Source organism: Eptesicus fuscus, chromosome 1 (assembly GCF_027574615.1).
Source record: "Eptesicus fuscus isolate TK198812 chromosome 1, DD_ASM_mEF_20220401, whole genome shotgun sequence".
NCBI lineage: Eukaryota > Metazoa > Chordata > Mammalia > Chiroptera > Vespertilionidae > Eptesicus > Eptesicus fuscus.
In genome coordinates this window covers 121,848,615-121,876,610 of record NC_072473.1, presented here as the reverse complement: position 1 = coordinate 121,876,610, position 27,996 = coordinate 121,848,615, and positions in this window count along the sequence as shown.

Here is a 27,996-nt window from a genome sequence, read left to right as displayed (position 1 = left end):
TCTAAAGGCCTTTTGACTTCAGATAATATGACTTTCTGTGTCCTCTCTTTATATCACTTGGCAAGTAAAACTGGAAGTTGTAGTGTGCCTTGTTTAATTAAGGCAGGACCTCATTAAGATCTGGATCCTGGATGTTTATTGTCCTGTCCCTGAAGTTGATAACTTATGTGCAATTTATTTATTTCTATATAGGAGATTGACTAGGTTTTAGATCCATAAGGTTCATAATTTTTTTAGAAGTAGGATTAATTTACTTCAGCTTTCATTTTATTTCCCAAGTTTTAAAATATTTTTCAACTTTATTGTGAAATGGGAAGGCTGGATGGTCCTTGCAATGCTAATGAGTTGTATGGCAACCCTGCCCTTGGTTATAAGAAGCAGTATAAAGGATGTTCAGATCAGCAAGTCTTATATCCTTAACCTTAACTGACAGTTCCAAACTGTGAAGGCTGTTTGTCATACTGAGCATCATGGACTGAAATGATGCCATCTCTTCCAGTGGCTGTGCTGATAAGACAGGGAGGGCAAAAGACAAAGACATCAATTATCATGAGTACTCAGACCAAGCTGCATCACCACAGTGGCCAATGGAGAGGTGATTGTGTAGCCTTAGGAAGCTTGTACTAGTATATGGTAAAAAAACAAAATGTCACTGTATAAGATGCTATTGAATCATGGATTTGGAGGTAAGTATTGGCTAAACCCTTATCCATGTAAAGAGGAGGAGATAGGAAGGTGGTATATAGGATCTTTACTTGGATTTGGTTGAAAAATAGAGGCGAAAAAAGAATTTATCGGGGAAAGGTGCTAGGGGTTCTGCTTATTGTATACAATTCAGTTACTTGGGCTATGCTATCCCTGGCTGGCTGGCTAATCTTCTTCCAAAAAATAATAATACAGTTGAACCTTGGTTCTCAAACTTAATTCCTTTTGGAAAGCTGTTTGAGAAGTGATTTGTTAGAAAACAGAATCATTTTTTTCCCATTAGTAGTAATGTAAATGGAATTAATTCGTTCCAGACCCCCAAATGATCCTGTTTTCACCTTTCTTATATACAGTACATGCCTAATGTACTGTTTAATCTATAACAAACACTTCTCAAATTTATCAAACTACTCCCTACTAGCCTTAAACGAGTCACTTTCAGCACTTGTTTCAGGGGTGTCTTTCAGGAGGTCACAAATCTTCACTTTTTCACATATCACTGCCTCCAAAATACTGTCAATGGCTAACTGTTTTTCTTTTAGCCAAATCAACAGTTTTTCCATCTCTTCAATTGCTTATGATCATTGTTTCTTTCACACCCTTAGCAACATTAGCACTCTTTATAGCCTCTTTATATTTTGAAATTGTGCTAATTGTCCATTTCTCCAGAAAAAAAAAATATTCACAGTACAATTTCCTGAGATGTTAACAACTAGAAGTTTAGTGGTAAACTGATTCCCATTCTCTCCTTTGTTTGTGGCCAGAGAGATGCTTTTTGTTATGCTGATGTATCAGCATGAAAGTGTTCTTAGGTCCAGAGCCTAATTTCTATTCATCAACTGAGACATTTTTTCTGTGAATAACTTGGAAGAGAACTGAATTGTTTGAGATGGGAGACTCTCCAGAACCGAGGTTTGACGGTAGATACTACTTTACATGCATTATTTCATTTCACCATCACAACCACAATAGATAGATAGATAGATAGATAGATAGATATAGATAGATAGATAATTATTGCCCAAATTGTACAGCTGAGGTACCTGAGGCTCAGTGAGGTAAAATGACTTTCCCAAGGTTATATAGCTAGTAAGTATCTGAACCAGAATGTGAACTCAGTAGCCATATTCTCTTCCTTCCTGTTCCCTTCCCTTTACCTGCTCTGCTTACACCATCCCCCCTCAGCCTGAATATCTAGGTGATCATCTTGTGGTGTCATTTGTGAAATAGCTTTCAGGAGAGTTAATACCAGTGGACTAAATAATAAATAACAGTAGACTGTGTAACAGATCAAGTAACTAAGTATTTATTGAATGCTTACTATGTGCAGGCACTAGAGATACAGGGTTACAAAAATACCAAAGTAACCCTTGACCTCATGAAACACAGAATCTAATTGTTGGTGCTGTTTACAATGATAGCCACTAGCTATGTGTAGCAATTTAAATGTAAATTAATTAAAATAAAATACAATAAAAAACTCTGTCTCAGTCACAGTAGCTACATTTCAAATGCTGTTAGCCACATTCAGCTAGTGGCTACTGGACTAGACAGCACAGATATAGAACATTTCCATTATCACAGAAAGTTCTATTGCACAGTACTTAGGCAATTAATAATAAGAGAATTGAGTGAGAAAGAGGACACACAGGTGTTTAAAATTTATTTAATGGGTGATCTACTCTTGGAGGCTTTTCTGAGGAAAGTGACATTTGAGCTGAGCTTTAGATCAGAAATAAGCCAATATTCCCAGGCTATGACACTTCCATGGACACACCTTGCTGTGAGGTAAAGAAACTCATAGAATGACAACAGTGAGGTAGCCTTGTTCATATAAATGCACCTACTTCCCGCTCTCAATAGACCCAATCTTGGCTAAGAAAGAGAGAAAAGAATAGAGGAAGTACAGAGCTGTATCATATTTCATGTCTTTTAAAGTCAGGCCAGTAGAACCTGATGCCATGAATCATTGCAAGTGAGGATGTGTATTCATTTATTTTTTGTGCTTGGTAATGCAGTTACATATATTTATTTGAAATATTTTGGGGCTATCCAAGCCTAGGCATCAATATTAAGTTTGATAGAACAATGATATGATTCATGGCATCCTGAGAAAAGACAGAGAAAAAGAGGATGAATAGGGGAGAAGGTGTTTGTGCTTGGGCACATGTGCTGTATTAGGAGCTCCATGCTCCATGAGTCTCTCCAGCCTATGCTAGAGAGGTGTATGTTTATTTAGATACCAACACATCTACAGGCAGGAAATAGTTCAAGTTCACGAGTTGGCCAAGATGCAACCTGTGTGGCAATTTGCTATATCTTCAAATTGATTAGAATGACTTGTGGTAGCGCTCTCTCTCTCTCTCTCTCTCTCTCTCTCTCTCTCTCTCTCTCCCTCTCTCCCTCTTCCTCCCTCTCTTCCTCTTCCTCTCCTTCCTCCTCCTCCCCTCCTTCCCCTCCCCTCCCACTCCTCCCCTTATCATCATCTATTTATATCTCATCATTTATATGTCATCTATCTCTACCACCTATCATTATCATCTGTCATCTATCTATATCTGTTCTCCAGAAATCCCAGAATCTCCAATGCTATATACTAGTACACTAGAAATCCCTCCTTTCTGTGACATACTGTCACAGCCAGCTGTGGCAGTAAAAACCACCAATGAACATTACGTGTTGTATCATAGAAATACGCAAAAAAAAAAAAAATCAGGTGGATTCCACAAACTTCTCTGTCAGCTATATTAGTATCATGTGGATGTCACAGTACTGGGAATTGGAATGACTCCATTCTCCAAATACTTCCTAGGTTTTTGTTTGTTTGTTTGTTTGTTTGTTTGTTTTTAAATTCTTTATTGTTTAAAGTATTACATACTAGTGACTGGGTGCACAGATTCATGCACATTGAAAGGAAATTAATTAGAAGGTGACCAGTGGGGCAGGACTGGGTGAGACAGGCCAGACATGCCCTGGAGCCAACCTCCTGTGGTCCCTCCCCAGCCACCGCACCTGGGGCTTTAAGGGCATCTGTGGAGTGAGCGGGGTCCCTCCACCAGGTGGGGTCCTGCGGCCTGGTGGAATCGAGCGGCCCTGGGAGGAATCGGGCTCCCTCCTCTCTGGTTCTGGGGTGCATCACCTGAGAACCTCTGCTGCCAAGTCACCGCAGCTCTGCAGCTCCTGCATTGAATGTCTGCCCCCTGGTGGTCAGTGTGCATCATAGGTACTGGCTGGTCAGACAGTCACTTAGCCTTTTATACATATAGACTAGAGGCCCGGTGCACAAAATTCGTGCACGGAGGGGGGTTGTCCCTCAGCCCAGCCTGTACCCTCGCCAATCTGGGACCCCTCAAGGGATGTCCGACTGCCCGTTTAGGCCCGATCCCACCGGGACCGGGCCTGAACGGGCAGTCGGACATCCCTCTCACAATCCAGGACTGCTGGCTCCCAACTGCTTGCCTGCCTGCCTTCCTGATTGCCCCTAACCGCTTCTGCCTGCCAGCCTGATCACCTCCTAACCACTCTGCTGCCAGCCTGTTTGCCCCCAACTGCCCTCCTCTGCCGGCCTGGTTACCCCTAACTGCCCTCTCCTGCAGGGTTGATCACCTCCAACTGCCCTCCCTTGCAGGCCTGGTCTTTCTCAACTGCCCTCCCTTGCAGGCCGGGTGCCTCCCAACTGCCCTCTCCTGCTGATCTTGTGGTGGCCATCTTGTGTCCACATGGGGGCAGGATCTTTGACCACATAGGGGCAGCTATATTGTGTGTTGCAGTGATGATCAATCTGCATAGTACACTTTTATTAGATAGGATAGAGGCCTGGTACAGGGGTGGGGGCCAGCTGGTTTGCCCTGAGGGTGTCCCTGATCAGGGTGAGGTTCCCTTGGAACATGGGGCGGCCTGAGCGAGGGGCCTGTGGTGGTTTGCAGGCGGGCCATGCCCCCTGGCAAAGCAAGCAGAGGCCCTGGTAGCTGGAATTTATTTTCCTTCTATAATTGAAACTTTGTAGCCTGGAGCAGAGCCAAGCCTGGGGCTCCCTCCGAGGCCCGCAGCCATTTGTGTTGGGGTTATAATTGAAACTTTGTTGCCTTAAGCGGGTGGGCCCGGGCAGGGTGTGAGGAAAGCTTTGCTTCCCCTGTTGCCAGCGGCAACCCTGGCCTGCTCTCTCAAGCTCCATTCTGCCGCCATTTGTTTGAATTTGTTTACCTTCTATAATTGAAACTTTGTAGCTTGAGTGGAGGCTTAGGCCTGGCCAGGGCAGGCGGAAAGCTTGGCTTCCTCTGTTACCTAGGAAACCTTGCTCTCTGTGGCTGTAGCCATCTTGGTTTGGGTTAATTTGCATACTCACTCTGATTGGATGGTGGGCGTGGCTTGTGGGCGTGCCTTGTGGGTGTGTCGGAGGTATGGTCAATTTGCATATTTGTCTATTATTAGATAGGATAGTATTACATATGTCTCCTTTTTCTCCCTTTGACCTCTCCCTGGCCACCCCCACCCCCCATCACATGCCCTCACCCTCCTAGTATCTGTGACCATTGGTTATGCTTATGTGCATGCATACAAGTCCTTTGGTTGATCTCTTACCCCTCCTTCCCTTGCCTTCCCTCTGAAGATTGACAGTCTGTTCCATGCTTCTCTGTCTATGGATCTATTTTTCTTCATCAGTTTATGCGGTTCATTATATTCCACAAATTAGTGAGATCATGTGATATTTATCTTTCTCTGACTGGCCTATTTCAGTTAGCATAATGCTCTCTAGGTCCATCCATGCTGTTGCAAATGGTAGGAGTTCCTTGCTTTTTATAGCAGTGTAGTATTCCATTGTGTAGATGTGCCACAGTTTTCTAACCCACTCATCAGCTGATGGGCACTTAGGCTGTTTCCAAATCTTAGCTATTGTAAATTGTGCTTCTATGTACATAGGGGTGCATATATCCTTTCTGATAGGTGTTTATGATTTCTTGGTATATATTTCTAGAAGTGGGATTACTGGGTCAAATGGGAGTTCCATGTTTAACTTTTTAAGGAAACTCCATACTGTTTTCCACAGTGGCTGCACCAGTCTGCATTCCTACCAGCAGTTCAAGAGGGTTCCTTTTTCTCCACATCCTCTCCAGCACTTGTTGTTTGTTGATTTGTTGATGATAGCCATTCTGACAGGTGTGAGATGGTACCTCATTGTCGTTTTGATTTGCATCTCTCAGATGATTAGTGACTTTGAGCATGTTTTCATATGTCTCTTGGCCTTCTGTATGTCCACTTTTGAAAATGTGTATGTAAGTCCTTTGTCCATTATTTTATTGGATTGTTTATCTTTCTTTTGTTAAGTTGTGTGAATTCCCTGTAAATTTTGGAGATTAAACCCTTATCGGAGATAACATTGGCAAATGTGTTCTCCCATGCAGTGGGCCTTCTGGTTGTTTTGTTGATGGCTTCTTTTTCTGTGCAGAAGCTTTTGATTTCGGTGTAGTCCCATTTGTTTATTTTCTCCTTAGTTTCCATTGTCCTAGGAGCTGTATCAGTAACGATATTGGTATGACATATGTATGATATTTTGCTGCCTATGGCTTTTTCTAAGATTTTTATGGTTTCCCATCTTACATTTAAGTCCTTTATCTATTTTGAGTTTATTTTTGTGTATGGTGTAAGTTGGTGTTATAGTTTCATTTTTTTTTGCATGTATCTATCCAATTTTCCCAACACCATTTATTGAAAAGAATGTCTTGACTCCATTGTATGCTCTTGCCTCCTTTGTCAAATATTAATTGAGCATAGTGGTTTGGGTAGATTTCTGGGTTCTCTGTTCTATTCCATTGGTCTATATGTCTGTTCTTATGCCAGGACCAGGCATTTCCTTTGTAAGATAGCTTGATATCTGGTGTTGTGATCCCTCCTACTTTGTTCTTCTTTCTCAGGATAGCTGTGGCTATTCAGGGTCTTTTTTATTCCATATTAATTTCTGAAGAGTTTGTTCTAGATCTGTGAAATATGCCGTTGGTATTTTAATGGGGATTGCATAGAATATATAGATTGCTTTGGGTAGTATGGGCATTTTAATGATATTGATTCTACCCATCCACGAACATAGTATATTCTTCCATTTGTTTATGTCTTCCTCTATCTCTTTTTTTAATGTACTGTTGTTTTCTGAGTACAGGTCTTTTACCTCCTTAGTTAAGTTTATTCCTAGATATCTTAATTTTTTTTTGGTGCAATGGTAAATGGGGTTGTTTTATTTTTAGTTTCTCTTTCTGTGAGTTTATTATTTCTGTATATAAAAAGCCATAGATTTCTGGCTTCCCAGTTTTTAAACCCTAGAAACAACTATGTCAGTCTCTGTGCATCTGCCTGCTGTTGTCTCACTTGCATATTCAAGTGCTTTTTTTTTTTTTTTTTTTTTTTTTACTGCATCTCAGTGCTACTGTTTTGTTTTTTTTTTGTGTTTCTGTGTGGGGGAGAGGGGTTGTTTCTGGAGATGATAGTCTCTTTAAAAAGTACTGCTTCTTCCTCTTTGATTTAGCATCCTGCTTGCAGCTGCCCCTCAGAGACCTTGACTCACTGGTTATGGCTGGAATCCAGGTTTTGTCTCTCTCAGTTTTTGTTGCATGTTCTGAGCTTTGTCAAAGCCATACTGCATTTGATTTATCTTCTGCCAGGATGGTGGCTCCATATTCAATCTGTGTGCCAAGTGCTTCTGAGGCAGCTTTTCCAAACCAGATCATTTAATTTCTCCTTTTTCAGAAAGCAAAGAGCAAGCCACCTTATTAACTAGAAATGTGCTTATTTGATGCTGCATGGGGGCTGACATTATCCCCCTGAATCTTTAGGAAGCTCATTTTGTTCCTGAGGTTTAAGTCTCCTTCTTAAAATCTTTCTGCAAGTCTTCCACCCTTCCACTCCCACACATATCCTAAGATGCAGACTCACATACATACTTCCAACTTTTCAATATCAATCAGTTCTTTGAGGTTCAGTTGAAGTCTCATCCTCTCCAGGATTCTTTCCCAGTTAGGGAACCTGCATTGTTTTTAATCTTCTCCATTGGCATCTATTGTTGGCAACACACAATTTATCATTTGCTTATTTTACTGTCTGAGGGATTAGTCCATATCTTATAATTCTTCTGATGATTGCTTTATCTATTCATACATTCAACAAACATTTATTGAATACTTGCTGTATTAGGTCCTATACTAGGCACTAGAGCTTCAAAGGTAATGGTTAAGGCATAGTCCTTGCCTATAAGGAGTGCCCTGTCTAATAGGTGAGATAAATAAATAAACATAAAAATATAATAATGTATTTAGGTACTATGATAAAAGTCAAAATAGAATATAGGAAAAGTCACAATGGAAGGGGTAGAAGTCAGATTGAGTTTAGTTTTAAAAACTTACTCCATATTTACTTGGCAGAGAAGAAGTATGTTCCAAACAGTAAAAACATTAAAAAAAAGTCATAGGGGTTTGAAAAAGTATGGAACATTAGACAAACTGTAAATGGTTTGGCATGACTAAAAAGGCAGTTGGGTGGAGGTGGGTAGATTAAATAGTAAGAGATAGAACTGGAGAAGTATTAGGGATCAGATTATGGAGGGCCTTGTCAAGTTAAGGACATTTAATTTTAGGCTGAAGGCAATGGTGAGCCATTGTAGATATTTGTACGGAGGAGTTACATAATCTGATTAGTGATTGAAAAAGATTATTACTTTGGTAGATGGCATGGGGGCTGATTAGGAGGTTGAGATGGAGTGAGTACCATGGCAATAGGAATTGAGAAGGTACAGTTTTAGACCTGTTAGGGAGTAAAAGAGATAAGACTTAGTGATCAATTAGATAAGAAGGGCCAGAGACAGGGTGAAGTCTATAATGAATCTAAGGTTTCTGGTTTCGACCGCTGGGGGGTTAGTAGTGCTACTCACTGAGGCAGGAAACACAGAGCAAGAAGCAAGCCCACTCCCTCATAGCTCTCTACCCTGTTCCCTGTAATCCCATGTGGATCCACAGTCGTGCTCAAAAGAATGCTATTTATTTAATTTTGTTCCATTAAGAGAGAGGAGAAGTTCTTGCCTTTCTTTGTTTCCTGCCTTAGCTTATATAAGATACTCCTTGCAGTGGAAGGGATTTTGACTTCGTGGCCTCTTTATTTCTGCTACTTTGTGACTCTTCTCTCTGTTGCTATGATCTATTTTTTACATTTCTGTGTCTCTGGTGCAGGTTATGGACTCACTACTCAGCTTGCCTTTCTAGTTAGTGCTATATATGCTCCTTGTCCATACACATAGTTTAATAAAAGTAATCTCTCACATTTGAACAGTGAGTTGGAGTTTACAAGATATATTTTATTTCCTCTGATCCCTGTTACTATACTGTGAAGTAGGTAGCGAGATAGATTTAATTGTCTCTGTTTCATAATAAAGTAATTTAGGCAGTGGTGATGTTACCTGTCAAAGATCACAGACATAGTAAGTGGCATAACTGGGATTCCGATTGCCTCCCCATCCATTGCACTCCTGATCCTGGCCTTGCTCTCTGGTACCCATGGGCTTCCTGACTCCTCATGGCCTGTCTGACCTCCTCTGCCATCTTCTGACCTCCAGTGCTTATCTGTGCCTCAAGTCCATTGTGACCTTCTGCTTTCAGTTACCTCCCTTGCTTATGCCTATACCTTACTCTGTAAATCCATCTTTGTTTTGGCTTTCCCAGTCCAGGCATCTTGCCCTGTCTGTGTAATCCTTGTAGCTACAGTCCTGGCAGTGACACAGCAGGACTTGCAGGTGGATTTGTGGCACTATAACTTTTGTTCTCAAGAACATAGAGGAGAGGAGAAACCAAGATGGCGGCATAGGTTAAACACCTAACCTACAGCCTGGCACAACAATTTCAAAAATACAACTAAAAGTCAAAACGGACATCATCCAGAACCACAGGAAAGCTGGCTGACTGAAATGCCCACAACTAGAAGGAAAGAGAAAACCACAAGGAAAATCAGAGGAGCCATAAAAGCCTAAGGTATGGAGACACGGGCGGAGACACGAGCACGCGTGCGGGTAGGACGGAGCCAGAGAGGACGGGGCGGCTGATGGCCTGGCCGGCGTTCTCTAGCGGGAAGGAGATAAAAGCTCCAGATTGCGCTGAACCCCAGCTCCAACTGCACTGAACCCCAGTTCTGGGGGAGACCCTGGGAAGCCAGGCTCATACTGGGGGAATCTGGGGTGTGGGGCGGAGGCACAGAGGAGCGGCGAAAGGAAGAGCACCGGAGGCGCACACGGGAATGCGTGCAGAGGATGGTCCGTTGGCTGTGCTGTTGAATTGCCCTGGTGGGAAGGAGACAAAAGTGCCAGACTGCACTGAGCCCCAGTTCCGACTACACTGAAACCCAGTTCCGTGCGAGAATCTGGGAATCCAGATTCATTGGGGGAGAGACTAGACTGTTTGGCAGCAGGCGAAATTCCAGGGTGCCTTTCTCTCAGAGGTGTTTGCAGGGAGTACAGAGGGACACTGAGACCCAGGAACCTCATAGGGCGGGGCTGACATGAAGCCAAGGCTGCAGGCTCCACCCTGAAACTCCGCCCCATCCAAGCTGAGCACAGAGGCTTTTACAATTTTGCACTCTAGTTGAATAAGGCTGTCTCCTGGCGTAGACACAGCTGATCCTCACAGCCAATTGGACTGGAGGTCAAATCCTCCCAGTGTACCAACAGCAATCAAGGCTTAATAACACCAAGACTTTGCAGTCAGCCCACAAAGGGGGGTACAAAGAGCGACCACCTAGGGAGATTGGGGAAGCTGAGCTACCGGCCCCTATAGGTCACTGACCACACAAAGCCACTCCATCAACATAGGGAGGCAGCCAAAATGTGGAGACACCGAAGCAGGTCACAAATAGAAGGGATGGAGGAAAGTAAACTAATGGACGAGACAGTGTTCAGAACCACATTTATAAGGTTACTTAAGAATCTTCTGGAGGACCAAGATGGCGGCATAGGGGAGACGCCTGATTGTTGCCTACCACAACATTTTTGAAACTACAACTGGAAAACAGAGCAGACACCATCCAGAACCACCGGAGGGCAGGCTGAGAGGATGCTCTACAACTAGAATAAAAGAGAGGGGGTCACGGGATCATGCTGATGCCGATGAGCCAAAAATCACACTTTAAGAACTACAGCTCTGGCGACACAATGGCAGCCTGGAATGTGCTCGGCGCGATTCCCCCGGCAGTCTCTGGCTGAGGGGACAGCTCCGCTCATGGCTGAGCACAGACAGACGAGCCCCTGGGGGTCATGGGGTGGGAGACTCCGCGCTTGCTGACCTCCGAGTCATTCGAGAATCTCTGCACCCCAGAAGCGGCCACGCGCCCCTGCATCCGGGTGAGGCTGGATCCCAGGCCCGGGTGGGGGCATCCATGGGGAGGGGTGTGGGATGGGAATGGGGGGATGAGGATAAATATGTGACACCTTAATCAATAAGGAAAAATTAAAAACAAAACAAAACAAAAAAACAAAAAAAGAGAAGAAAAAAAAAGAACATAGAGGAACACCCACTTTTAGTCTGTTGGGAGAAAACCTGACCTGAGGAAATGCTGGCCTTTTTATTATATTATTTGCAAAATATTTAATTTGTGGATATGAACAATAAAAGAAGATATAATGAGCAAGGCAAGTTTTACAACCTATAGCTTGCCTTCCCTCCAACACAAATCTCATTTAAGATTCTCAATGGGCTGTGCTGCCTGAGCCTTTGTCTTCCTGTGAGCACTCCAGCATTTTATAGTTGAGTGGCAAGTACTTGTGAAACACCTACTGTATAACAGGGATATAAGCTCTTGACCCTGACATCTAGTTGGGAAGAGAGACTTACTTTTGTTCACCATGACTGAACAGCATACAACAGAACTGTAAATCCATGCTAGGAAGGTTGGGACAGAAATGAGGTATGGGCCAGACTACTTAAAGAAGCTTCCTAAAAGATAACATTTGAACTGGGCCTTAGAGGATGGGTAATATTTGGATTGCAGAGTGTGTGAGAGTCAGTGTTAGTGCTGATATTCTGGGATGGCAGAATGACATGATAGAAATCCCATATTTAATTCCTTTTCAAAGAGTATATCTCAGGTGGCAAGTTCAGGTAGGGGGCCTGTTAAAACAGACTTTTTAAAATAGTGCCAAATCCTGTACTCTAAGTTTCTCAAATCTATAGTTTTGTTATTTTGCAACATGATTTCAGGGTCTGGTTTGGTCTTAGCCCAGGAGTTTTCCTTTCCATGCCAGGTCTCCACTACTGACTGAGTTTGTACTTTTGAGATAATTGTTCTAGGAGGGCAATTCTTCTGAAATACAGGCTAGAATAGGAAAATTGAATTTGTGTAGTTGTAAGATGCAATTTTCCCTGTTCTTCCTTGGCAAAGATGATGCTGTGGCTGGGGAGTCTTCTCAGAGTGACAGATCTGTGTGGGCTGAAGCCCCAGTTTGATGATGAGGGGGCAGGAGATGGAATTTTTTTTTCTCTTCTCTGTGATGGGTTCTGATGCAGGCAACTGCATTCTCTGGGAGTTATTGTTGGGGTCACAATGTATGTCTTATTTCTCAGTTGAATATTATGGAGCAAACAGAATCTGAAATATGTTTTTGCAAGTGGGGCAGAGGTCAGGATATGATGAACAGGGTAAGTAATAATTTGGTGGATAGAATAGATTTGTTGGCACTCTGGCCTGCAGAACTCAATCGCCTCACACAATGTTTCACTTTTTCAATGATCTTCTTACATGTTAGGATGGATTGAGGTAAGGTATTCTCTCTTTCAATTTGGGAGAGAGGATTGTTAAACAAAACTGGGCTGCTATAGTTGGTCCTTGGCCAACTGTGAGCTTGGTAAAAAGATGTCTAATTTTTCACCTTCTTATTGATTTTCTCTCTTGCCTCTTGGCATTTTCCCCTGGGGAATCTAGAATTCTTCTCTGTTAAGTCTATACTGAGACCTCAGTGGTAATTTGCAGAGAGAGGGTAGTTTGCTTAGGATGCAGGTTGGTGGCAGGACTGCCTCATCTAAAGGACTCTGTTTCAAGAAGAGTAGGAAGCCATTCATGCATGATGTGTTGAGAATGTAGCAAATTCTTATTCCTGATAAACCATTATCTATGCCCAAAGATAGGAATTAATTGATTGAGAGACTCATTAGCAGGTACCTGGGCTCCTCCTGGGGACCTCCCTGTGCTACTGCTAAATAAAAAAGATATAAGGACATTATGAAGGGATAGGAAAACAATATAAGTGGAGATTAAGAAAAATATTCTCAAGGACTCATTTAAGATGGATTCAATAGGGTAAAAAACACTAATAGCCAACATTTTTTGAGCCCTTATGATATGCCAGATATTTTACATAAAGTTCTCATGATAAGCCTATGAGGTAGGCAGTTTTATAATTCACACTTTACGTACAAGTAAAATGAGGTAAGGTTGCCCATGGTCACAAAACTGGTAAGTGATTGAACTAGAATTATTTAAGTGATATTTTTATTGTGGTAAAAATACATAACATAAAATTTACCATCTTAACCATTTTGAGCCAGGATTTATTTTTTAAATTATCATTCACTGAAGCTGTCTTTTATGGTCTACAACTTTACAAGTTTAAAAACATATAGAATCATGAAACACCCACCACAGTTAGGATATAGAACAGTTTCATCTCCCCTGAACACTCCCTTGTGCTATTCCTTTGCAGTCATAGTCTTTGCCCACTTCAAACACTTGGAAACAACTGATAAATTTTTCATCACTTTAGTTTTGTGTTTTCCAGAATTCATATATATAGAATCATATACTTTGTCAGCTTTTGAAACTAGCTTTTATACTCAGCAAAATTCTCTGGAGATTCATCCAAGTTATTGCATGTTCATTCCCTTTTATTGCTGAGTAGTATTCCATTGTATGGATATACCACAGTGGTTTATCCATTCATTTGTTAATGATTATGTTCTTACTAGAGGCCCGTTGCACAATATTTGTGCAAGAATAGGCCTTCCTTCCCCTGGTTTCACTACCAGCCGCCTGGGAGCCTGAACGTCCCCGCTTCCCGGACGCCCGGGAGCCTGCACGTCCAAGCTCCCAGCCCACCTGGGAGCCGGCAAGTCCTCGCTTCTGTCCAGAGCACCGCTCCTGTAGCTCCCTCTACTGCCCCCCACTTGCCCTCATAGCAGGTGTCCTGCCACTCCCAGTCACTCTGCACCTGCATATGCAAATTAACCTCCATCTATGTTGGGTTAATTTGCAGACTCACTCTGATTGGCTGTGGGTGTAGTGGAGTGAGGGTTAATTTGCATGTTTCTCTTTTATTAGGTAAGATTTCCAATTTTCGGCAGTTATGAACAGAACCTCTATAAATATTCATATATAGGTTTTGGTGGTGAATACCAATTTTCTTTGGAATAAATACCCAGGAATGAGATTGCTGGGTCATATGGTTAAGTGTATGTTTAACTTTATAATAAATGGAAAAATCATTTTCCAGAATGGCTGAAAGCTTTTGCATTTCCACAGAGTGGCACATATATTTTCAGGGTTTCTTGTTTATTTGTTTGTTTTTACGTTAGTAATTCTGATAAGTATGTAGTGATATCTCATCATAGTTTCAATTTGCATTTCCCTAATGGCTAATGAAATTGTATGTCTTTCTTTTTTTTTTTGTTTATTTGTTTGTTTTGCCATTTTTTATATTCTTTTTGATGAAGTGTCTGGTCAAGTCTTTTGCACAATTTAAATTTTGATTATTTATTTCTTTAGAGTTGAGCTTTTAGAGTTCTTTATACATTCTGGACATAAATCTTTTGTCTAATGTATGATTTTTACATATTTCGCCCTGTTTGGAACTTGTCTTTTCTATTCTCTTAATAGTATCATAAATTACATATATATAATCTACACTAATAAAAGAGAAATAGGCAAATTGACTGTCCCTCCACTACACCCATCAGCCAATCAGGAGTGAGTATGCAAATTAACCCAACAAAGATGGTGGCGGCCACAGAGCTGGAGCAAGCAGGAGGCTTGGGTTGCTCCCGGTGATGGAAGAAGCCAAGCTTCCCACCTGCCCTGGCCACACCACTCAAGGAGTGGCTGGGGGCCTGGGTCACCAGGGGGAATGGCCAACCTGAAAACAGCCCTCAGCCCCTTACCCAGGCTGGCCAGGCACCCCAGCAGGGACCACCACCCTGAAGGGGGTGTGGCCAGCCTGAAAACAGACCTCAGCCCCTCACCCAGGCTGGAACGCCCCCATGGAGTAAGAGTCCCTTCTGGGGGCCCTGGCAAGCCTGCAAAGAGCCATCAGCCCCTCACCCAGGCTGGCCAGGAACCCTAGCAGGGTCCCCCACACTAAAGGGGGTGTGGCCTGCCTGCAAACAGCCCTCAGCCCCTCACCCAGGCTGGCCAGCCTGCAAACATCCCTCAGCCCCTCACCCAGGCTGGCCAGCCTGCAAACAGCCATCAGCCCCTCACCCAGGCTGGCCAGGCACCCCAGCGGAAACCCCCACCATGAAGGGGGTGTAGCAAGCTTGAAAAAAGCACTCAGCCCTTCACCCAGGCTGGTAACGCCCCCCCCCAGCAGGAACCCTCACCCATGGGGGCTTGGTCAGCCTGCAGTCCACCACAGGCTCCTCTCCCAGGCCGACCCATGCCCCAAGGGAACCCCCACCCTGATCTGGGACACCCCAAAGGGCAAACCAGCTGGCCCCCACCCATGTACCAGGCCTCTATCTATACTAATAAAAGGGCAATATGCTAATTAGACTGGGAGACCTTCCAGGAGACCTTCCAGACGTTCTTCTGGACAAAGCCATGGTGGCAGGGCCGAGGTAGAGGCGATAAGAGGCCAAGAGGGGAGGGAAGTTGTGGGTGATCAGGCTGGTGGGGAGGGGCTGTGGGGGTGAGCAGGCCAGCAGCGGGGGGAATTTGGGGGCAAGCAGGATGGCAGACAGAGTCATTAGGGGCAATCAAGCAGGCAGGCAGGTGAGCGGTTAGGAGCCAGCAGTCTCGGATTGCAAAAGCGATGTCTGACTGCTGGTTTAGGCCCATTCCCTATAAACTGGCAGTCAGACATCTTTCAAGGGGTCCCAGATTGGAGAGGGTGCAGGCTGGGCTTAGGGACACCCCCCCCCTCGTGCACAAATTTCGTGCACCAGGCCACTAGTAAATTTTATAAAATGTTAAACTTTATAAAGTCTACTTTTTTAATTTTTATTTTATGGATTACTAGAGGCCCGGTACATGAAATTCAAGTGGGGGGAGTGTCCCTCAGCCCAGCCTGCATCCTCTCCAATCTGGCACATCCCTCTCACAATCTAGGACTGCTGGCTCTTAACCGCTCACCTGCCTGCCTGCCTGATTGCCCCTAACCGCTTCTGCCTGCCAGCCTGATCGTCCCCTTAACCACTCCCCTGCTGGCCTGATTGACACCTAACTGCTCCCCTGCCAGCCCAATCACCCCCAACTTCCTTCCCCTGCCAGCCCGATTGCCCCCAACTGCCTTCCCCTGCCAGCCTGATTGCCCCCAGCTGCCCTTCCCTGTAGGCCTGGTCACCCCCAACTGCCCTCCCCTGCAGTCCTGGTCGCCCCAAACTGCCCTGCCCTGCCGGCTATCTTGTGGTGGCCATCTTGTGAAGGCCATCTTATGATGACATGAGGGTGGCCATCTTCTGGTGGCCATCTTGTGATGATGTGAGGGTGGTCATCTTGTGGTGGCCATCTTGTGATGATGTTGCATGTGACACCACCTAGGCTTTTATTATATAGGATGCTTTTGGTATATATAAGAACATTTTATTTTTTATTTTTAAAAATATATTTTTATTGATTTCAGAGAGGAAGAAAGAGGAACAGAGAGAGATGGAAACATCAATGATAAGAAAGAATCATTGATTGGCAGCCTCCTGCACACCCCCTACTGGGGATCAAGACCACAACCCTGGCATGTGCCCTTGACTGGAATCGAACCGGGACCTTTCAGACTGCAGGCTGATGCTCTATCCACTGAGCCAAACCAGCTAGGGCTCTAAGAACATTTTATAATAATAGAAAGCAGGTAAGAGGTTGCTTAAGGATAGTGTACCTACATCAAATTTTAAAATAATAACTTTATGGAACCATAGTTGCATATCATGTAATTAGTCTTTTGAAGTGTACAATTCAATGATTAAAAAATAAATTTACCAAGTTCTGCAACCATCACTATGCATTGGTTTTAGAATATTTTCATCACTCTGTGCACATTTACTATTAATCTCCATTGATATCTAAACCTGCTCCAGGAAATATCTAGTCCACTTTGTATATTGTTTTTCCAGCACCATATTTTATCTAAATTGTGGTGAAAAAACATAACATAAAACTTACCATATTACCATACATGAATTTTATAGATGAGGAAATAAATAAGGATACTAGTATATAAGATACCAAAACATCACTGTTGATTAGGAAAATTCAAATTGAGATATGAGATATTTTTACCAGTTATTTGAAAATGATTAAGAAGTTTGACAATGCCAAATGTTGAAAAAGAGGAGGATAAACAATACATCTGTATGTTGCTGCTGGAATTACAAATTGGTACAAATACTTTGGAAAACATCTTGGTATTATCTTATAAAGTTGAATAGTCACATGACCTAGCAATTGCACTCCTAAATATATTCCCAGGAGAAACATTAGCAACTGTAAACCAGGAGTCATGTCCACAAATATTCATAACAGTAATTATTGTAATATTAAAAAATTATAAGTAACTCAAGTTCACACCAACAGGCAAATGGGTGAGTAAATTGTGGTATCCTATCTAATAATAGACAAATATGCAAATTGACCATACCTCCGACACACCCACAAGCCATGCCCACAAGCCACACCCACCATCCAGTCAGAGGGAGCATGCAAATTAACCCAAACCAAGATGGCTACAGCCACAGAGAGCAAGGTTTCCTAGGTAACAGAGGAAGCCAAGCTTTCCGCCTGCCCTGGCCAGGCCTAAGCCTCCACTCAAGCTACAAAGTTTCAATTATAGAAGGTAAACAAATTCAAACAAATGGCGGCAGAATGGAGCTTGAGAGAGCAGGCCAGGGTTGCCGCCGGCAACAGGGGAAGCAAAGCTTTCCTCACACCCTGCCCGGGCCCACCCGCTGAAGGCAACAAAGTTTCAATTATAACCCCAACACAAATGGCTGCGGGCCTCAGAGGCAGCCCCAGGCTTGGCTCCACTCCAGGCTACAAAGTTTCAATTGTAGAAGGAAAATAAATTCCGATACCAGGGCCTCTGCTTGGGTTGCCAGGGGGCATGGCCGGCCTGCAAATCACCACAGGCCCCTCGCTCAGGCCGCCCCACACCCCAAGGGAACCCCCACCTGATCCCAGACGCCCTTCAGGGCAAACCAGCTGGCCCCCACCCCTGTACCAGGCCTCTATCCTATCTAATAAAAGAGTACTATGCAGATTGATCATCACTGCAACACACAATATAGCTGCCCCCATGTGGTCAAAGATCCTACCCCCATGTGGACACAAGATGGCCACCACAAGATCAGCAGGAGAGGGCAGTTGGGAGGCACCCGGCCTGCAAGGGAGGGCAGTTGAGAAAGACCAGGCCTGCAAGGGAGGGCAGTTGGAGGTGATCAACCCTGCAGGAGAGGGCAGTTAGGGGTAACCAGGCCGGCAGAGGAGGGAAGTTGGGGGCAAACAGGCTGGCAGCAGAGTGGTTAGGGGGTGATCAGGCTGGCAGGCAGAAGTGGTTAGGGGCAATTAGGAAGGCAGGCAGGCAAGCAGTTGGGAGCCAGCAGTCCTGGATTGTGAGAGGGATGTCCGACTGCCCGTTCAGGCCCGGTCCCGGTGGGATCGGGCCTAAACGGGCAGTCGGACATCCCTTGAGGGGTCCCAGATTGGCGAGGGTACAGGCTGGGCTGAGGGACAACTCCCCTCTGTGCACGAATTTCGTGCACCAGGCCTCTAGTAGTAAAATAATGGAATATTAAGAACTATTGAGAATTAATGAACTACAACATGCAAGAGCCTGGATAAATCTTAATAACATAAATTGGAATAAAAAATGTAAATCCCAAAAGATACTCTATGCAGTATTGTACCCTTTAATATAGTGCAAATTCAAGCAAAAGCAAATATATTGTTTATGTATATATGTGCACATACACTCATGAGATAAAATGAAATAAAAAGTGAGAAAATGGTAAACATAATCATAAAATTCAGGGTGGTGATTATCTCTTAGGGTGAGATAGGAGAATGAGCTGGAGAGAAGCAGATAGGTTATTGATAATATTCTAGTTCTTATATTGTGTGAGCAGAATCATGCATTTATAATATTGTTAAAACAATGAATTTATAAGTAAATAAGTAAATGAAATAAAAGAATACTGTGCATGGGCCAATCATAGATAGTGTGTTTCAATAAAAATTGAGGATTACATTTTTTTTTACATCTAAGATACTCTAAACAAAGGAACCTTAGACTAGTTGGATTAAGCAATAAGTATGTTTTGTAGAAGATTTACACTAGATTGTTTGCTGGTGAAAAAAAATGTGGAATTGACTATTCTCTCTATATTTTACCTCAACTTTGAAAAAATCAATTGACAACTACTGAAAATTACTAATTACTAAAAAAATTGTAACTACAGTGAAATGAAATTAAAGTGTACACTGCTATCTGATTGGAAATGGCTAAAATAGACATGATAACAATGTAAGTGCTCTGAGAATCCCACTGAGCCACTCATTGTGATATAATGGCTGGCAGTATAAATGCAGTGGTTTCACCTTGTAAGATTATTATGAGAATCCCATGATAAACATTGACTGAGCACCTACTCTGTGCTATGTACTTTTCATAGACATATACAGCTTGGGGCAAAAGTAGGTTTACAATTGTGGGTACATGATACAGAGTTTAATCTTGTATTATAATTTATTAATTACTAGAGGCCTGGTGCATGAAATTCGTGCATGGAGGGGTGGTGTCCCTCGGCCCGGCATGCACCCTCTCCAATATGGGACCCCTTGTAGGATGTCCTACTGCTGGTTTACAGGGATCGGGCCTAAACCAGCAGTCGGACATACCTCTCACAATCCGGGACTGCTGGCTCCTAACTGCTCACCTGCCTGCCTGCCTGTCTGATTGCCCCTAACCACTCTGCCTGCCGGCCTGATCACCCCCAACTGCCCCCTGTGCCAGTGTGCTCGCCCCAAACTACCTCCCCTGCTGGCCTGCTCACCCCCATCTTCCATCCCCACTGGCCTGCTCGCCCCAACTGCCCCCCCTGCTGGCCTGCTCACCCCCATCTTCCATCCCCACTGGCCTGCTCGCCCCCAACTGCCCCCCTGCTGGCCTGCTCACTCCAAACTGCCCCTCACCCCGCTGACCTGATCACCCCCAACTGACCCCCACTGACGGCCTGCTTGCCCCCAACTGGCCCCCCTGCTGGTCTGCTCACCCCAACTGCCCCCAATGCCAGCCTGATCACACCCAACAGACCCCCCACACCGGCCTGATCACCCACAACTGCTGTCCCATCCTGGCCTGATCACCCACAACTGCCCTCCCCTCTTGGTCTGTAATCGCCTCTACCTTGGCCCCGCCACCATGGCTTTGTCCAAAAGAATGTCTGGAAGGTCTCCTGGATGGTCTCCCAGTCTAATTAGTATATTACCCTTTTATTAGTATAGATCAGTGATGGCAAACCTATGACACACGTGTTAGCACTGACACGCGTAGCCATTTCTGATGACACGCGGCCGCTGAGGCGGCTGCATGCCGAGGATGAAACTTGCTGCTCCTGAGGATGAAACATTTGTGAAATAATGTTTTTTTCCTCAAAGTGACACACTACCCAAGTTATGCTCAGTTTTTTGGCGAAGTTTGACACACCAAGCTCAAAAGGTTGCCCATCACTGGTATAGAGGCCTGGTGCATGGGTGGGGGCCGGCTGGTTTGCCCTGAAGGGTGTCCCGAATCAGGGTGGGGGTTCCCTTGGGGTGTGGGCGGCCTGAGCAAGGGGCCTGTGGTGGTTTGCAGGCCGACCATGCCCCCATGGGGTGAGGGTCCCCGCTGGGGGGATATGGCCAGCCTGGGTGAGGGGCTGAGGGCTGTTTTCAAGCTTGCCACAGCCCCTTCAGGTTGGGGGGGTCCCATTGGGGTGCCTGGCCAGCCTGGGTGGGGGGCAGATGGCAGTTTGCAGGCTGGCCACATCCCCCAGCGGGGGATCTTACTCCATGGGGGTGTGTCCAGCCTGGGTGAGGGGCTGAGGGCCGTTTTCAGGCTGGCCACACCCCCTTCAGGGTGGGGGTCCCCACTGGGGTGCCTGGCCATCCTGGGTGAGGGGCTTATGGCTGTTTGCAGGCTGGCAAGACCCCCAGCGGGGACCCTCACCCCATGGGAGTGTGGCCAGCTTGGTTAAGGGGCTTTTTTCATTTTTTTTCATTTTTTTTCAGCGCCTCCTTGAGCGGAGACCAGGGCAGGCTGGAAGCAGGCATTTGGGATTTATTTATCTTCTATAATTGAAACTTTGCAGCCTTGAGTGGAGGCCAGGGCTGGCCAGGGTGGGTGGGAAGCTTGGCTTCCTCCATCGCCAGGGGCAACCCAAGCCTCCTGCTTGCTCCAGCTCCATGGCTGCCGCCATCTTCATTAGGTTAATTTGCATACTCGTTCCTGATTGGCTGGTGGGTGTAGCGGAGTGATGGTTAATTTGCAGGTTTCTCTTTTATTAGTGTAGATTGTATTATTTTCCAAACAAACAACTATAAACCTTTCCCCCCACTCTGTATTATTCATTTAATTATCAAAACAACCCTATGAGCGCCCTAGCTGGTTTGTCTCAGTGAATACAGCATTGGTCTGCAGACTGAAGGGTCCCGGGTTTGATTCCAGTTAAGGGCACATGCCCAGGTTGTGGGCTCAATCCCCAGTAGGGGTCATGCAAGAGGCAGCCAATTAATGATTCTATCTCATCATTCATGTTTCTCTCTCTCTCTCCTCTCTTCCTTCCTCTCTGAAATCAATAAAAATATATTAAAAAAATAAAAAACAAAGCAAACAAACAAAAAACAACCCTATGAGGTAGGTATTGTTTTTGCTTACTGTACAAACATACTGTATTTAAGATCATACATCTAAAATGAAACTTAATCTCTTTGACTTCAAAGTCCAAATTTATAACCATTAAGTGTATATTATTTAGTATGGGTCATTATGTTGCAGAAACAAACAACCCTGAATCTTATTTCTTAAAATAATAAAAGTTTGGGTCTTGTTCTTGCTCTATATTTTTGGTTGCTTCAGGGTCTGATTCATGTCCTTATTATTCTAGGACTCAGGTTGTCAGAGTAACTGCCAACTCTAGCATTGCTGGTTGCCTTGACAGAGGGAAAAAATGTGTGATGCATTATGCACTGGCTCGTAAAGCTTCCTCTAAGAAGTGACACATGTCACTTCCACTCATGCATCATTGACCACAGATCATCACATGGCAATAACTAATGCGTGTATATGTGTGTATGGAACACCATCACATTATGTGCTTGGAAGGAGAAGAAATGTAAATATTTGGTAAGCAGCACTAATGACTACCACACTTTTCAAATGTGTTTAGTAATATAAAACTGTTGTTATGACTGTGAATATTGCTCAGACCTAAGAAGTAATAAGGTACGTTTACATTTACATTTTTTGGAACAGTCTCTTTTATACCTCACACCACAAAGTCTGCTTATATGCTGTAATTTTTAAAAATCAAATAATAAATAAGCAAAACAGTAAATAATAAAATGTGTAAGTTAGAATTGGAACTGTTTATACTGACATATTTTAATGAAGCTTTCTTCTCATAGAGGGATAGGTGGGGTTCTTTTTGTTTTTGTTTTTTTTACCTTCCTGAAGTATATTAGAGGGGGAAAAATGACACTAGCAGGAATGACAGTATTACAAATGGGGTTATATATAAATTGGAACGAATGCTGAAACATTTAAAGAAATTTGCTATGCCTCTTTGGGCCTGGCTGATTTGAGAGCAATTTCATAAGTGTGATTGTCACAATGCCTAACATAGCTATTTATAATTTTCAAAGTGAACTAATGCATATGAAAGAGCTTTCTGTAAACTGTAAAATCTTTGCAAATGTAGCTATTATTATTGTTATTGTGATTCCATGTTCTCATTTGATCCTTATAATTACCCTGTGAGGTAAACCCAATACTGTGTTTGTTACTTTCATTGCCTTTATTTATACTGGAGGAAATACAGGAGTATTAAACTACTCTCTGTGTCTATGTGGTTAGTAAACAGAAAACTCAAAGCTAGAACTCCCGTCTGTGACGCTTTGGTCAGCCCTATTCCTGCTCTACAGTGTTGCTTCTCCAGGCATATTCCTGGGTGTATCTTAAATGCAGCCTAGAGAAATTAAAAAAGACCAAATTGTAAGAGGAAAACATAATTCTTATTTTCCCAAGACACAGCTGGCATCATGCATGCAAACAAGTCAAAGGAATTTGATCTGCTTGTGATAAGGAACTCCTGAGAGGATGAAACCATTCTAAGGCTTAATGTTAATGGTGAGAAAGTGGTCTTTCCAAGGGGCCAATTAGAGGCTTGGAGGCCTAAAGTATTTTGCAGGATGTCAAAGCTCAAGGAAGCTGAGGAAAGGTAGTTATGCCTGCCTTGAAGAATTGTGCAAAGTAGGTTAGCAGAGTTCCTTCAATTTTTGTGAGAAAATGCCTTTCTAATTTTAGAGTTTTTCAAGAGGTGGGTAGGCTTTTTTGTGAAGGGAAGCTTTTTTCAGTGCTCATTTTGAGAAATCATTTTATATCCTGTTTGGAAAAGGAAGACAATGTGTTGGAAATGAAAAATGAGTTTGTGTAAAAAGTTATCTTTCCCAGAAGAGACGGTGGAAATAGGGCTCCACAGCCATACTTATTACTTTTTTCCCTAAGTTATAGAGATGTGTATTATCAGTTCAATGCAGGTATTGGACTTCTTTAACTGTAATGTGTCTCCCGATATTATATAGTAGGAACTGTTTATTTAGCAGATCATTTGAGAAAGGACAAAGACTTTTTAAAAACTCCTGGAGTGTGTTGGGTTTTCCCTAGCTTCTCAATATCTCCACTGTAATTTATTTTGTAAATTCCAATTTTCAGAGCATTAAAATGTAGTATATAAAATGATCTTTTATTTTTTTAACCCATTTTTACCTCTGGTAAAACAGCAAGTATTCAAAATACAAATGCCCCCAGAAAGAAAAGAAGTGTTCCCACCAAGGGCCTGAGGTCTATAGGCTGGCAATTGTGTATAGCTTTGTTTAAGTAACTGAGGTTAGATAATGCACTCTAAGAATTTATGTGTATTTTAAAATTAGAAATTTTATTTACAAAGATGAAGTGTTTAGAAAAACCTGGAATCTAAATTATAAAATTCATCAAATGTTCTGTTTACTAAATCCTAGAAGGCTAGAGTTAGATAGATTAGAATTGAAGGTGGTCCTCTCAGGACCACTAAAAGGCAGTGAGATTGTACTGAATGAGGAGTGTGCTGAAGACTTCTATTACCTCCAGAGACATTGCAAATGTAAGGAGAGAAAGGAAGGATCCTAGTGATGGTTTAACATATATGGTCCCAAAGTAATATGGAAAGTCCACAATAAGGCTCAGATAGAAGTTTATTAATGGGCCTAAGGCCACATGTCTAATAAATAGCAAAACTAGAATTTATTTTTTTGCTTTTTATTATTATTTTTTCAATTATAGTTTACATTCAATATTATTTTGTATGAGTTTAAGGTGTACAACATAGTGGTTAGATGATCATATACTTTACAAAGTGTTTTCCCTGATATTTCCAATACCCACCTGGCACCATACATAGTTATTATAATACTAGAGGCCCGATGCATGAAATTCCTGCAAGGGGCTTGGTCATTTCAGTTGCTTGGCCCTCACAGTCCCAGGCTTTGTCTGAAAGGTTGTCCGGATGGTCGTTCTGCTGTTTGGTCTAATTAGCATATTAGCTCTTTATTATATAGGCTTACTAGAGGCCCAATGCACGAAATTTGTGCAGGGGGCTAGGCCCTTGCAGCCCTGGCTTCGTCCAGAAGGTTGTCCAGAAGGAAATCTGGAAGGTCATTCAGCTGTCCAGTCTAATTAGCATATTATGCTTTTATTAGTATAGATTGATTATATTTCCTATGCTGTACTTTATATCCCCATGACTATTTTGCAAGTCTGTATTTCTCAATCCCTTCATCTTTTTCAGCCAGGTACCCAACCCTCCTCCCATCTGGCAACCATCAGTCTGTTCTCTGTATCTATGGGTCTGTTCAAAACTAGAACTTAAATCCAAATCTATGAGACTCTCAAACCTGTGCTCATCTCTGTATATGTAGTAGTTTCAAGATAACCTGTAAAGTCTTAGTAGATAGAGTTGCAAATAGAGTTATTAAGAGAAACAAAGGATATTAAAACTTTCCTTAATATTTGAGACTGATAACCAAGGACAACTAGGTCCTACTACCTTAAGGCTTAGGCACAGAACTTAAAGCTTGGTATATGATAAAGCTGAGGTTGCAGTCATGCCAAGCTCCTTCATAGGCCAGTTAGCAATAGCTGCCCTTAAGTTAGATTCACATTTATTGCTCAGTTAGCTAATGCCGGAATGACATGGTGAAAATTATTGTGATTTTTGGGACATGTGTGACCTCTAATAACACTCTGGTTACTTTGTTCATCTGGGATTTTTTATAGGGATGTAAGAATCATGTCCTATACAGGTGCATGTATAGAAGAGATCTATCTAGGACAAATTTGTCATTTATTTGTATTGGCCAAGTTGCTTCTAGATTCAACAAAGATACATGCCCATTAATATCTGGCTTAAATGGAATTCTTTCCTCCAATAAATAATTTTATTGTATATTTTCTTTTTTGTTTGTCTCTTGTTTCTCCCATGAAAATGCAAGCTTTATAAGAGTAGGGATTGTGTTTGTCTTGTCCCCTGTGGTAACACTAGCTCCTAGAACAGGTGCTTTGCATAGAATAGGTCAGTAACATAAACACTATAGATCTTCATTGATACTTGCCAATATGTTTCCCTGCTCAGTTCTTTCTCCTGTTCACCACACAAGTTGTTATTCTCCACTTCTTCACTCTCCATGAACCTCCAATCTTTTCATATAAATTCTCTCTCAGTAAAACATGTCAATTCCTAAATTTCATAACAATAGAAGGCATCAGATGCAAATTTCATCAACCTCTCTAAATGTAAATTCTCTTACATTTGCTGCATCACTCTGATCTCTCCCTCTGTTTCCTCATGACATTCTCCCTGTGTCTGTCTGTCTTCACATGACATTTTCTTCTTCTTATAAGGACACCTATTATGTTGGATTAAGGGACGTAATCCAGTATAACCTCATCTTAACTAATTACATCCACAATGACAATTTCCAAATAAGGTCACATTCTGATGTGCTAAGGATGAGGACTTCAATATATCTTTTAGGGGACACCAGTTAACCTGTATTACCTTCTAATAATTGCCCTATATCATTCTCCTCCTCTTAATCTGCACTTGCTGAATGTACTTACTGTCTATACTTAAACTACTCACTATGTTTAAATAAGTCCCTATTATCATCACTCCTGTAAATCTTCTACTAACCTCCTTGTCCAGTGAATACTTTTCTGTTTTTATCTTACTTGCCCTCCTAGAAACATTTGACATTACTGGCTACTCCATTCTTAAACCTCTTTTCCTGTGCCTTTGGTGAAACCTCTACTTGTTTACCTTCTATTTCTAGGAACAATTGGTTTGTTGATGCCTCTTCTGATCATCTCTTAAATGCAGGTGTTCTTTGGGGTTCTGTTCTAGACCCCCTTCTCACTCCACATAATTTCTCAGACTCATCCATTCTGATGGCTAAAGTTACTAAGATGATTTGAAATCTCTATCTTTAGCTCTTATCTCTTTCCTGAGTGTCACCCTCATCTCAAGTACCTCCCCAACAGCTCCAGATGGATGACCCACAGGTATCTCAAAGTGAAATCTTCTACAACACCTGGTATTTCTTATTTTTAGTGGTTTAAATATTTCAATCCACTTGGTTTTATTTTGATTTAAGGAATGGGTTAGGAACATGTCCTTTTTAATATTTCAAATGATTATCCAGTTGATGCAAACTCATTTAGTGAATAATCCCCCCCCTCTCTTTTTTTACCTCCTTGAAATGTCACTTTTAGCTCAAACTATTTCTATATTTAGTTAGGTCTATTTTCATTCTGTCTATTCTCTTTCAGTGGTCTATATATCTATTTTTTATTATGAAATAAATTTTTTAAAGTTTTTTAAAATTAATTTTTATAGAGGAAGGGAGAAGGAGAAAGAGAAACATCAATGTGAGAACAAAACATGGATTGGCTGCCTCCTGCTCCCCCCTAACTGAGGATTGAACCCACTACCATGGCATGTTGCCCTGACCAGAAATCTAACAGCATCCTTTCGGTACACAGGATGACACCCAACCAACTGAGCCACACCAGCCAAGGCTTATGAAATAGTTTTACTTATTGAAGCTACAGAATATGTTTTAATAGACAATGATTATGCTCTTGAATATTGACCTATTTCTCCTATATTTCATTTCTTGTTGTCAGTAGAAACCCCTTATCCTATATGATTTTCATGAGTGTCACAGAGTGCCCTAATTTTTCCCTGTTTATTGTGATTCTAGTACTTGACTGGACACTGGGGTGTTAATTCTAATGGGAATTGTGGGGAAAGGAGAGAATGGCTTCTGCCATTCTTTCAGAGTAATCAATTAGAAATGCTCTGCAGCTGCTACTCTGGAGAGGATAGAAATTGGCAGTTATCACATTCCCAGCTCCGTAGTCCAGCATGTTGCATCTCTGTCTCTCACCTCCAGAAATTTCTAAGAGTATTAGCAACCCAATTTTATCCTTTGTTCCTAATGAGGAGAGTACAAAGACTATTTTAATTTGACCTGGGAGCCTTGAGGAAACAGGTTGTGTGTATAGAGGGCCACATGGTTACTCCTTTTAAAATTTCCCGTATAGTTTACTTCCATGGCTGATTATTTGTTGAGATTTTTTATACATAACCTACCTTTTAAAAGGAAGTTAATGAAACTAAATCTCTTAATATATATTTTATGTATGTATAGGGTATAGCACTTTCATCTTTCTATTAACAAAAAGCAAACAGGTCTCTTTGGCCCCAGTCTTTGTACCTTCAG